This window comes from Peromyscus eremicus, chromosome 5 (genome assembly GCF_949786415.1).
Source record: "Peromyscus eremicus chromosome 5, PerEre_H2_v1, whole genome shotgun sequence".
NCBI classification, from domain to species: Eukaryota; Metazoa; Chordata; class Mammalia; order Rodentia; family Cricetidae; genus Peromyscus; species Peromyscus eremicus.
In genome coordinates, this window is record NC_081420.1 from 112,930,650 (window position 1) to 112,944,561 (window position 13,912).

The following is a 13,912-nucleotide window of genomic DNA, read 5'->3' on the forward strand; positions in this document are numbered from 1 at the left end:
AACCTAGTGTTCAAAGAACAAAATGTAGTGATAATGGCTCCATCTTATGTCTGACTTCTGCCATGACAGTCTCATTATTTTTGGAAAGGAGATTGGATTTTCTGCTTTTAAAATCAGTTCAACAGAAGAGCCTGTTGATACAGAGTACTGCTTCTATGTTAGACATAAACATGCTGCCTCTTCAGGAGACTGCGTCTGTCGAAGACTGTTCTTGTTCCCTGTGTCTTAGCTGACCACTTCTTCCCTGCATCATGCTGTCCCCTCTGTCTTTCTGGTTTCCATATGTGTCTGAAAATTAGATCACCTGGGGACCTAAAAAAAAAAAAAAAGAAAGAAAAGCCAGGTCCAGTCTCCAGACTGTGACACTCAGCCCTCTGAGGTAGAGCACTGCTGAGTTCAATTACATAAGTGTTTTCTTTTGTACTTAAGTTTTTATGGAAGACTGAACCTTCAGTGCCTGGCACAGTACTTTGAACAGAGACATCCAACTATTTCTACTTGTGCCACAGTTTAATTTCATACAAGAATGAATTTCAGTTATTTATTTGCAAAAAAGCCAAGAGACTTTAATCTCTCTTTAGGAACAGCTAAGAATCACAAAGTTAATAGAACACTTCCTTTCTTTACTGACAACATCATGTCAATGTTTGTGATGGTGGATTCCTCTGGCAGAGGTTTCATATCATTTGTACAATTTAAAAGTCAGTGTGACCCACAAACAGAGTAAGGCTACTCTATAACTTTCTCTAGTGCAGGTGAAGTTTTAAATGATAATGGACATTTAATAACTTTGGATAAACTCAGGGACAAAGCATAAGCTTTTTAGTATTTTAATAACATGGTATGATTTTGAAGTATTAATACCAAGCACAGCAAGTACCACTTCCATTTCTTGTTTAGTGTGGGTGTATGTGTATGTGTGTGCCTGTGTTTGTGTGTATGATATGTGTGCATGCATGACCATGGCACACGTGTGGAGGTCACAGCAATCTGAGGTGTCAATTTTCACCTCCCACCTTGTCTTGGTTGTGTGCTGCTGTGCTGTGTACTCCAGGCTAGTTAGCTCACAACCTTACAGGATTCTCCATCTCCACCTCGCACCTTGCTGTAGGAGCAGAGTTCACCCTACTGTGTCCAGCTTTACATGGGTTCTGAGAATTCAAACTCAGATCCTCACACTTGCACAGTAAGCCATCTCCCCACCCACCACTCACTATCTTTTGAGTGAAATATTTCATTTCCCTTAACTTTTAGTAACTACAGAGTGAAAGCAGGGAAAACTGACCCTGAAAGAGAGGAGTAATGACAGAGTTAGAGAGGAAGTTACAGAGGCAGCCTCGTTCTTTTCTCATTAGAAAACCTCATCAATGTGGGGCCTGTTGGAGCATGCCTTTAAATCCCAGCACTCAGATCTCTGTGAGTTCAAGGACAGCCTGATCTATATAGTGAGATCCAAGATGGCAGAGCTATGTAGAGAGAATTTGACAAAAAAAAAAAAAAAAAGGAAACATCATCCATTCTCAGACATGAAGTAAGGAGGCCCAGTCTGCTAGTCAATACTAAATTTCTATATATAATATAGAGTAGGGCCAGTGAGAAGGCAGAGTAGGTAAAGTGCTTCCTGTGTAAGCCAGGAATCCAGAGTTTGATCCTTAGGACTCACATAAAGGCAGAAAGGGAAAACTGATGACACAAAGTTGTCCTCTGATGTCCACATGCATGATGACACTCCCCCACTCACATTATACATATACACACAATCATATTTACATATTTATATGACTTTAAATAGATAATAGCAGGCATGGTAATGCATGTTTAGGATCCCAGTACTTGGTGGTGGTGGGGGTAGTAGGAGGATCATAAGTTCAACCCCAGCCTGAGCAAGTCAGTCAATCTCTTTCTTTCTCTCTCTCTCTCCCAAGACCAAGGAAATGTTAAGAGGAAAAAGAATTTTTTTTTTTTACATCAAGGAGATGGCTCAGCTGGTAAAGGCCTTGTTGAACAACTATAAAGACTTGAGTTCAAATTCCCAGCTCACATGTAAAAGCTGGGCATAGCTGCTCATGTCTGTAACCCCAGCACCGGGAAAAGCAGATGGATCCCTAGAGCTTACTAGCCATCCAGTCTAGCTAAATCAATGAGCTCCAGGTTCACTGAAACCTTGCCTCAAAAAATAAGGTGGGAAGCAACTGAGGAAGACACTCAACATCAACTTCTGGCCTCCACTTGCACAGGCTCAAATACACACACACACACACACACACACACACACACACACACACACACACACAGAGAGAGACAGAGAGACAGAGAGACAGAGAGAGACAGAGACAGAGAGAGACAGAGACAGAGAGGATTTTTATCTTGTCAGCTACATAATTATTACCACAGGCAAATGACTAAAGCAGTATCTGGACTCTAAAATGTTCAACTAGAGGAAGAAGAATTGTCATTGTCACAAGAAATGGAACTAGGAAGAGCTAAGGAGTTGCTTAGTGGTAAAGAGTAAAATATTTGCCATTGACAAGTAAGCATAAAGAGTTCACTCCCTAGAACCCATGTAAAATCTGACATGATGGTTTACACTTGTAATGTCTGTCTAGGGAAAGCAGAGACAGAAGAACCTTGGGTCTTGCCCAAAGTCCCAGTGAGAGACCCTGTCTCCTTAACAAGGTGGATGTCTTGAGGAACAATACCCAAGGTTGAACTCTAACCTCCACAGGCACACACATGCACATGTATATCCCACATATGCACAAATACACACACACACACACACCTGTGCATGAATACACATACAAATACAACTAAGAAATAGTTAAATAGAAGTACATGAGAACTGAATAATAGTAACAACCATAGATTAACCACCATCTCATAAAACTGTTGTATTTTTGGTTTGATGGCAGTTTGTTTTGTTTTGCTCTGGTGAAACAGAATCTTACTATGTTGCCCAGGCAAGTCTTAGACCCACAATGATCCTCTTGCCTCAGCAATCAGAGTGCTGGGATTATAAGTGTCTTCCACCACTCCCAGCTCACTATGTATTTCTTATATAAACATAGTATAATCCCAAACTGGATACAGGAAACACAAATGTCAACATATAGCCATAAGTTAGTATTTCTACATGTATTGACTGTGTTCAGCCTTCTACAACAGCTCCCCTTGATTGGCAAAGTGGAGGTCAGTTATGGCTGACCTTTGCTTTCACACTGTCCTCAGATGTCTGCATTCCTATTTGTAATTCCAAATGTGTAATTACTCTGCTTCTCACAGCTGAGTTTTCTGTTGTCTTATTCGGAACAGGAGGATAGAGGAAACATGTTCAGTGTTTTAGTGACATCATAACTCAACATAACAAATGATTTTACCAAGTTTTCATTTGTTCAGTTTCATGTATTCAGAACTTTATCAGGCAACTTCAATCCAACTATCTTCTTTGCTAAACAACCCTTTTCTCAAAGATACATTATTTCCTAGTGTTAGGCCAGTTTGTCTTCAAAATAAGCAGAGTCTCAACATCTTGCTGAGCCAATTTGTGAATTCCAACTTCATTTAAGGTTGCTGTGGCAGGAAGGTGCTCAGAAGCTGACTGCAGGATATCTTTCAGGAGTAATGCAGAACCAATGTTCAAATTCAGAACAATGCAGGTTGCTTTTACACTCTTTAGGAAGACAAGAACAAATGGAAGGAGAGATCCTCTGTGTCACCTATCCATGACCATGACCTTTGGAGGTCTACACAGTCATTTTGACTATCTATTAACTTACTATTTAGCTCTTTAAATATGTTGAGACTACAGAAGGTGTACAGGATTAATAGAACACTAGAGTTTTGTCTCAGTACACTGTTTGACGTTAACAGAGTATTAAATATAGCAATGGTTTTAGGTAGAAATGGGACATAGGAAAAAAGGAAAAGGAATAAAAATGAACATAGCAGAAAAGGCAAAAAACAAAACAAAACCATAAATAGGTTGGAGATGGTGGCACACTTTTAATTCCAGCACTCAGGAAGTAAAAGTAGGAGTATCTCTCTGAGTTCCAGGACAGTCTGGTCAAAACTGTGAGCTCCAGGCTAGCCAAGCCTACATACTGAGACTTTGTCTCAGAAAACTAAAACCACAACAGAAGTGGGAAGGCTGGTAAGATAGCCCAGGGGTAAAGTGCCTACTGGAAAACTTGATGACCTGAGTTCAATTCTTGGGTTTTACATGGTAGAAGGGAGAGAACCATTTCCCACAAGTTGTCATCTGGCCTCCACACACAAGAACATGAAATTTAAAAATTTAAATAATAGTTTAAAAAAGCTAGGTAGCAGTGGTACATGCCTTTAATCCTAGCACTCAGGGGGCAGAGGCAGGAGGATCTCTATGAGTTCGAGGCCAGCCTGGTCTACAGAGCTAGTTCTTGAGCATCTATGGCTACACAAAGAAACCATGTCTCAAAAAACCAAAATAATAATAATAAACAAATAAGCACTGGAGATTTAATGCACTAGGTAGAGTGCTTGCCTAACATGAATGAAGCATAGGTGAGGACTTGAGGCTGTGGAGGCTGTACACCTATAATCACAGCACTCAGAAGAGGGAGGCAGGAGGGTCAGAAACTCAGGGTCGTCCTCTGCTACTACATTAACAAAGACTATTGGGGTCCAGCCCCTCTATAGTCTTTTCCCAGAGTTCCAGAAGAGATGCTACCAGTGGCAAATTAATTAATCTGAGGAATTCTGGAATAAATCTATGTACACAAAATTCTTTAGTCCATTCACTTTATTCTTCTGAGTTAGTTCTCTCTCTACACAATTACTTTTCTGCCCTCATACTTAGCTCCTTTCTTGACTGATCTCTCTCTCTCTCTCTCTCTCTCTCTCTCTCTCTCTCTCTCTCTCTCCTGACTTTTTGAACAGGGTTTCTCTGTGTAGCTTTGTGCATCTCCTGGAACTCACTCTGTAGCCCAGGCTGGCCTCGAACTCACAGAGATCCACCTGCCTCCTCCTCCCAAGTGCTGGGATTAAAGGTGTGTGCCACCACTGCCCGGTGCCTGATATCTCTCTACATTTTCTGGTGTTCTAAGTTCTATCTTAATTCACCCATCTAGTTCTTCCCCATCTTCCATCTCATTCTCTGGTTCTCCAATCTAGTCCTCCTCAAGTCTCTGAGGTTTACAGTTGTACACCCATGCAATAGCAATGCTCTGGCTAAGGCAAGGTCACCAGGCTTGAATTCCCCCAGGGTCAAAAGGAGGGGTGATAATATCCACACAAAGAGCAGTAATTGTGAGCTATAATTTGCAACCCAAAAGGGAAATGAATAATGAGAAATAGAATCAACTGAGGGCTAAATTCAGATAATAGATCTGAGAAAGGGAATCTATGAGCTCAAACTATATTTTTAGAAGTGGTTAGTTAAAAATGTTAAGAGCCTATAATTTGCTAAGTCACAGGTGAAAATAAAACTGCCTCCTTTTCCTTTGAAAGCATATCTGTCTCAGCCTAATCTCAGCTGTGACATTTTCTGGCAGGGCAGAGAAAGTGAACTCACTGGCTAGATAGCCTGTGTCACAGCTTGATGTACCTGGTATGTAAAACTTCTTTTGTTCTGAGTTAATTGTTAAAGGGGAAGTCTAGAGATACCACTTGGGCCATAGGTTTGAGCAAAATTTGAACAAGAAACAAGGCTTTGTACCTAACATCTACCTGGCCTTGGCAGTTGTCTCTCTCTGGGTATTTACCTTATTTTCAGGAGACTAGCAGGTGGTCTGGATGCTTATCTATCTACAGTTTGTTCTTGGATGTTTGAGAGGTATCTTAGATAAAGATGCTTTTGTCCAGAAATGGCCTTGGCCCTGGATACTTGCTAAAGGACATATCTGATTTTAACACAAAAGCCTGGAAAAAAATTCTTACCTATGTGACTGTTGTTAACACAGTTGGGGGAAGTTATCCAAATACCTTAATTGTATAGGGGAAAACTGTGCCCAATAAATGATCAGTCACACTGTTAGAAGTTCTTAGAATCAAACGGGAAAACTATAATAACACACATGAAATTCATAGCAGGAAACGGCTAATATTCAAAATCTTTAAGTCTTGGCTTTATCATCTGGAAAGGGCCCTTGGTTTCTTCCAGGTTTTTCATAGTCAGCTGAATTCCTATTTCATATTTCTGAGACCCACAGCACTATATACTAAATTCAAGGCCAGCCAGGGATACCTGAAATCCCATTTTACAAAAAGAAAAGCAAACAAGAAGCAATCATAGGTTCTTGAAATAAGTAAACATAAGTTTTTATGTTTTAAATGAATGTTTCCAAATTGCACAAACCCTATACATAATGCAAATTTTAAATCAGTAAATTTTTACTAGATTTCTAGTAATTCTTCTCATGTTTATAACTATACTTAAAATTAAAACTAATATTAAATTTATAAGAAAACTAATTTTCCTCTGATCTGGGCTATAACCTGGCACTAAACCTAGTTGTGATTTCTTATTTTCTGTGGGTGGCAGAATTATACTTGCCTTCATTTTCTGTTTATTCTCTTAATAATAAGCAAATAGCATTAAACCAGATGTTAGGAAGCAAGTCCCACATGGTTCTGGTCAACTTTCTGAGGATATGGATCACACCCATTATCTGGGTTTACCTATTGTGCTTTGAAAGTAAAATAGATACACAATGAGTGTTTTAGGGTTTTAATTAATTTTTATATATATTTTTTATTTTATTTTTATGTGCCTGTTTTGCCTGTATGTGTCTGTGCACCCTGTATGTACCTGGTGCCTCTAGAGGCCTGAAGAGGGTGTTAGAGACCTGAGAACTGGAGTTATGGGTGGTTGTAAGCCATTATGTGAGTGCTAAGAACCAAACCCCAGTCTTCTGCAAGAGGATCAAGTGCTCTTAACTTATGAGCCATCTCTACAGCTCCAGATTTTAATTGATGTTATTACAATAAATATCTGTGATACTGAAATTTGGATTCACCAATGTTTAAGGTTAGACTTAGGCTTACTGTTTAAAATAGTTTCCAGTCTCTTGCAATAATGAGAAAACAAAGGGAAAAGATTCTGTGTCATATCAAACTGCAACTGGGCTGCTCCTCCTTCACTGAAATGATTAGCAAGGATTATCTGAAACAAAGAGCAATCCATGTCACATCTGCCTTCATCAGCACAGACCCCCAGCACCTACTGAACACATGTATGCATCCAGATTCTCTACAAGCATTTGCCAGAAAATTCTTAATAAGGAGAAATAAAGCTGCTGCTCCAGCTAAAGCAGATGATCCTGTAAAGTCAGCAAGAGTGGGCAGGCAGAGCTGGACAGGGACATCACTGGCTGTTCAGACTGAGATGGCAGGGACAGCCATCTGAAAAATAAACAACCTTCACTAGAATGACTTTTATCACTTTATATCCTTAAGGTTTCAACAAATCATTTTAAATTTGAGGAGATGTACTGTCCTGGGTGAGTTCTAGAGTTTTTTTTTAAAAAGTAATGTCTAATATTAAAAGCTCTCCAAGAAATAAATGTATCTATTTTATATTTTAACTTTTAATATTAAATATTTTCTTGAAAATACTCTAAATTCAATTGTTGTAAATTTAAAAATTAAAGTTTATCTTTAGAATTAAAAAGACACCAGTTAATATTATATTATGATTTTAGCAAACAAACTAATACTACTTCCAAATTGATTACACTACTCTATATGCAGGTACCACCATACTAGGGCATCAAGGCAGAAGAATAAACTATGAGATGCAAGCATGCACAGGGCACAGACTACAGGACACTTTACTTGGTACACTTTACTTCGTATACTGAGCTAGTCAATTCCAGATCATATGTTAATTCTCTATGAGATCCAGATTATCACTTGTTTATTCTGAGTAAATTTTTCAAAAGAACAGATTTTAGAAAGATTTACATCAAAACCAAAGTTTGGACCTACCATACACAAAACCCCAAGTTTAATCTCCAAAACTGGGGGTGAGGTTCTACAAAAGCTAAAATGTGGAGTGTGCATGCCATCTACAACTCTGACTAATTTATGTAAAGGGTGACTCATGCAGGACATACCTTTCTTTCTCATACAATTTTGTAGCACCTTTCACTTCTCTCAAAACGTGGTCTACTTGGCGAGTCAACGTATCAAGCTTTAAACACTCTAAGAGATTAATCATGTTGTTGAAAACAGAGCTTTCCATGGAGGCTAATTGTCCTAGCTGCAGCTTACTGAGGGCATTATTCTCTGCAGACCTTCAGTGCTTCCTGTTGAAGCTGCAGGAAGAACTGAAAGCAAACATCTATTACTACATTTATTAACACAGTTCTGAGCATCTTGAAATAGAACTATATCATACAATTTCCTAATTTAAGATATACAGTTCAACACCACTGAGATGCTCAATCAGTAAAGTAATTTGCTGCCAAGCCTGATGACCTGCATTCAAGGTGGATGGAAAACAGAGGGAGGAAACAACTGTAGCCTGCACATGTGTGCCATGGTGAATTCTCTGTCACACACACACACACACACACACACACACACACACACACACACACACAGTTTGGCACAGTGACATATCTGCAATCCCACACTCAGGAGGCTGACACCAGATTACCATGAGTTCAAAGCCAGTATGGGCTACATGAGTCCCTGTACAAAGTCAAACAAGCATAACAGCCTTCATCCTCTCCCCAAAAATAAATGTACAGTTCAGGACCAGTAAGATGGCTTACCAGGTACGGTACTTGTCATCAAGCCTGATGACCTCAAATTTGTTCCCTGAATCCCAAAGGGTGGAATGACAGAACAAACCCTGTTGGGGAATATTATTTTAAAGTGTGTTGCATTTTTCCTACTGCTTTTGTTAACAATTCTAAGATATGTTTGATTAAATAAAATTAACCTGTGAGCAGGAGGCTGAGTCAGCAAGCAGCTGACAGGAAGTGGTAAGGAGAAACCACATGTAGCAAGGGTTTTTTAAGTGGGGCCTGAGAGAAGGATGAGGTTTTCTTGGAAGACATCAGCAAAGGGAGAAGGTTAGCTACTTGCTATTCAGCCTCTCTGAGCGAACAGAATTCCACCTAAACCATTCAATTATGATTTCTTTAGATTTGGAAAAGTTCTCTTAGAAGCTTTGAAAGTGTCAGTGCCTGAGGAAACAAAATCCCCTCAGGCCTCAGCCCTCGTGGCCAAAGCCATTGCTTAAGGGGGAGCCACTGTAGATAATAAAAAACAGTTAACAATTGGCAACCAAAGGGCAGTAGAATCACAAGGAAGGAGGGGTCATGCCAGCCAGCTCTGCTGCATCTGCCATCTGGACTTCTCCATGCGAGCAGTTGACTGCCACTTGCCCAGAGAAGAATTGGTGAGAGATTAGGGAAATCCTTTAGGAGAATAGGAGTGAGTTAAATAATATTGAAAATTTTTTTCTACATTAAGAATGGGAAACATAGCAATGCAGGGTGCTAGAACTCTCTATATTGCTGCCTTAGAAGGCTTGAAGTTAGAATCAGAATATGGGAAGATTAATGATTTAACACAGTAATATAATACCAATAATATATACTATCAGTATGGTAATTAATATCTTATCAATAATAGCCTTGGTGGTTTTTTGTGCTAAATATGACAAGTGCAGTAATAGGATGCAGGCCCTGGAAAGATATACTAATGAAAAAAAAGAAATATGCTCAGACACAGACAGAGAAATTTAGAGCAGATTTTGCCACACCATTGCATTGTGAAAGTGAAGAGGAATAGCCTAAGGTTATTAGAGCACCAACTTTAATATATCAAGTTGCTATCCAACAACAATCAACAGATAATATGCATCCCCAAGGCCATGCACAAGTTAATTGGAATCCTGTAGATAAGTTAGACTTAAAGAGATTTAAGGAAGCAGTAGTTTCATATGGAATGCATTTACCCTTTGTAAGACTGATGTTAAAATCATGGGCAACTAGGAATAAAATTATTCCACAAGACTGGAAGAATTTAGTTTCAGCAGTATTAGAAGATGGTCCTCAAATACAATGGAGAAGTTAATGGAGAGAGGAATCCAGGGCCCTGGAACAATGAGGTAGGGCTAGATAGAAGTCATGAGATTTCCCAAGACCAAATTCTTGATGAGGGTCAGTATGCTGATTTGCAAAGATGGTGTACATTGGATGATAACACCCTAATTCTATGTCATATAGCAGCCTTGTATGCTTGGGACAGGGTTGAAGAATCAGGAAAGAGGACTGAATCACATATTAAAATTATACAAGGCCTGAAACAAGCTTTCACTGTTTTTTTACACAGATTAACATCAGTTGTAAATAGAATTATCTAACCCAGATACTAGAAAATATTAATTGAACCTTTGGCTTTTGAAAATGCTAATGCAGAATGTAAAAAGGTCATTAGGCCTTTAAGGACAAGATCAACATCTATAGAAGAATGAATCAGAAATAGAGTCAATACTGGCTCCTATACTTCCAATGATAATACTTGGATAGGAGGACTGCTTTCTAAAAATATGAAGAAAAATCAAAATGTTAGGTGTTTTAATTGCAGCAAACAAGGTCATCTGAAAAGGAAATTTAGGCAAGGTGCTCCTAAAAACATTGTTTATTCTAGAATAATTCAAACAGAAGGCCCCAGCCTTCTGGAGTATGCAAAAGGTATGGCAAAAGCTGGCATTGTACTAATGAATGTAGATCAACCAGGGACAGACAGGGTAACCCTTTGCCATTGGCAAACACCCTGAAGGGCCTCCCTTAGGCCCAAATATCAAATGTAGTTCAATAATTTCCTGCCAGCATTCGGGAAAATCCTCCACAAAACGATTGAATGATTTACTATCTATTATTAAAAACCATACTGATCTGGATGCCAGACAGCTTTAGAAGATAAAACAAAATTTTCAGGAGAAACCATAAAGCAAATATTTTGGCAAACTTCTATAAATGATGAAAGACCAAAGTTAAAAATATGAATGAATGCCATAGAAATTGAGGGATTGGTAGACACAGGTGCATATGTGAAAATAATTGTGCCAGAATCATGGCATCCAGATTGGCCTCTTCAGGAAGTAAATATTCAGCTTTTAGGAATTGGTAGTTTGTCTCAAGTAAAACAGAGTGCAAGATGCATTGAATATATACTGACTGACAAACTTGTTTGGGTGGAACAATGACCTTTGACATCAGAAAAAGTACAGGCCTTAGAGCAGCTGGTACAGGAGCATTAAATACTCAACATATTGAAGAATCAACCAGTCCTCAGAGTTCTTCTGTATTTATTATTAAAAAGAAATATGGAAAATGGAGAATGGTAACAGACCTAAGAGCTACTAAGAAGGTGATTCAGTCAATGGGCTTTTTATAGTCTGGAATTCACCTGCCTTCTCTATTACCTAAAGGATGTTCTATTATACTTATTGATTTAAAAGATTATTTCTTCACTATACCTTTACAAGAAAAAGATAGAGAAAAGTTTGCCTTCACAGTGCCTACTTACAATAATTCTCAGTCCATTAAGAAATATCAATGGAAGATTCTCCCATAAGGGATGTTAATCAGCCCCACCCTGTGCCAATATTTTAGTAGACAGGCATTGAAAATAATTCATGTACAATATCCAGAATCTACAATTTATCATTATGTGGATGATATTTTACTAGCTGATTCAAATGTACATAATTTAGAGAAAATATTTGAAGAAGTAAAGAAAAATTTTCCTTGCTGGAGATTACAAATTGCTTCTGAAGAAAATACAAAGAGGCGATTCTATTAATTACTTAGGATATAAAATAGGTCTACAAAAAATTCAACCCCAAAAGGTACAAATCAGGAGAGACTGTGGACTCTTAATGACTTTCAAAAATTGTTGGGAGACATCGCCCATCTATACCCCACTATTGGAGTAACAAATCAAGAACTGAGTAATTTGTTTCAAACTTTAAAAGGTCACAAGTACTTAAATAGTCAAAGAGAATTATCAGATGAAGCTGAGAGAGAATTGGCTTTGGTGGAAAAGAAATTACAGGATGCTCCTGTAGATCATTTAGATCTAGAGATTGATTGCATCTTGGTTATTTTACCCTCTACACATTCCCCTCCAAGGATTTTAATGCTGAGGAAAGATATTATCTTAGAATGGATATTTTTACCATACAAACATAGTAAAAAATTAAATACATATTTGAAAAAGGTTTCTGAGTTGATTCTAAAAGAAAAATTAAGACTTCATCAATTGACAGGAATGGACACAGCAGAAATTGTAGTGTCTTTTACTAATGCTGAAATTGCTTCATTATGGGCAGAAAATGAACATTGGTAAAGAGCTTGCAGTAATTTTTTTGAGAGGGATAAGTAGCAATTATCCAAAAAGGAAGAGATTTCAGTTTATTTTTAAAAAAACTAATTGGTTTTACCTCATATAGTGAAAGGTACCCAATTTCTGGAGTCCCTACATTCTATACTGATGAAAATAAATCAGGAAAGGCAGGTTATAAACCAGGAAAAAATAAGTAAAATGGCTCAAAGCCTTTATGATTCAGTTTAGAAATCAGAATTCCATGCTATTTTCATGGTATTATTAGCTTTTTCAGAACCTCTTAATATATGCAGAAAGAGTTGTATTACATATTGAAACCACTGAATGTATTCCTGATAAGTCAGAATTAACTTTGTTACTTATGCAATTATAGGAAACAGTCAGGAATAGGAATCATCCCATATATATAACACATATCAGATCCCATGTGGGTCTGCCAAGCCCTCTAGCACAAGGTAATGATGAAATTGATCAGTTACTAATAGGAAATGTGCTGGAGGCCTCAGAGTTTCATAAAAAACATCACGCCAATATAATGGGTTTAAAAAAGGAATTTTCTGGGGCTTTGACCTGCCTCAACTGAATGTACCAGGCTTTGCTGACTCCCCATGGGAGGCCATACATTTTTGGAGGAGGGGATGGGAGGTGACCTGGGGGGTAGTGGGAGGTTGGTATGTAAAATGAATAAAAATTTTTTAAATAAAAATAAATAAATAAATATGGAATTTTCCATCACTTGGCAACAAGAAAATGCGGCCCCCAGACCTCCCATCTAGACAAGAGTGAAGTGCCTGGGTTCAGCCTATATCCCATCCCTGGGCACCAGCCAAGTTGGGAAGACCTGCCCAACTTGGCGCCAGGTTCTGGCCATCAGGCAGGATCCCCTCCACCCCCACCGGGAAGGCTCACCTTCTCCATGACCCCCGGCAGACCAGCAATCTCCACACCCTGCCCCCACGCCCATTCGCCCGAGACTCCAGCCACTTCCTGAGACTTAAAGACCAGCCCCCAGTTCCTATCCTGCCCCAGACCTCCCATCTGGACCTCCCATCTGGACAAGAGCTCCCATCCCACCCCGGAGCTCCCATCTGGACAAGAGAGAGAGGCTTCCAGAATCTGTCAGCTCTGTCTGGACCAAGTGCGCTGATAAGACCAAGAATGAGTTCACAAGGAGATGGGCAGACGTCAAGGCAGAAGTACATACAACAAAATGAAGAGCAATACAGCATCACCAGAACCTAGCCCTCCTTCAACATCAAAAAATGGAAGAAGCAGAAGAAACCAGCCTTATGAATCACATCATGAAGAGCGTAGAGGCTTATATTGAAGGAATTACAAATGAAATTGAGGAAAAGACAAACAAAAAGTGGGAAGAATGCTATAAAAAACTAGAGGAAAGGACAAATAAAGCAGAAGAAAACAATAAAGCCCTGGAAGAAAACAATAAAGCCCTGACAGAAAATCATGAAAAAGCAATGAAACAGATGAAGGAAACAGTCCAAGACCTGAAAAGGGAAATAGAAAAAATGAAGAAGACACAAGCAGAGGGAATGCTGGAAATAGAAAATCT

The 13,912-nt window shown here is 38.8% G+C and overlaps 1 pseudogene; it reads right to left on the reverse strand.

The window, feature by feature from the left end:
* Positions 1 to 3,475: 3,475 nt before the first annotated feature.
* On the reverse strand, positions 3,476 to 13,380 carry LOC131911128 (RAD50-interacting protein 1-like; annotated as a pseudogene).
* Positions 13,381 to 13,912: the final 532 nt, after the last annotated feature.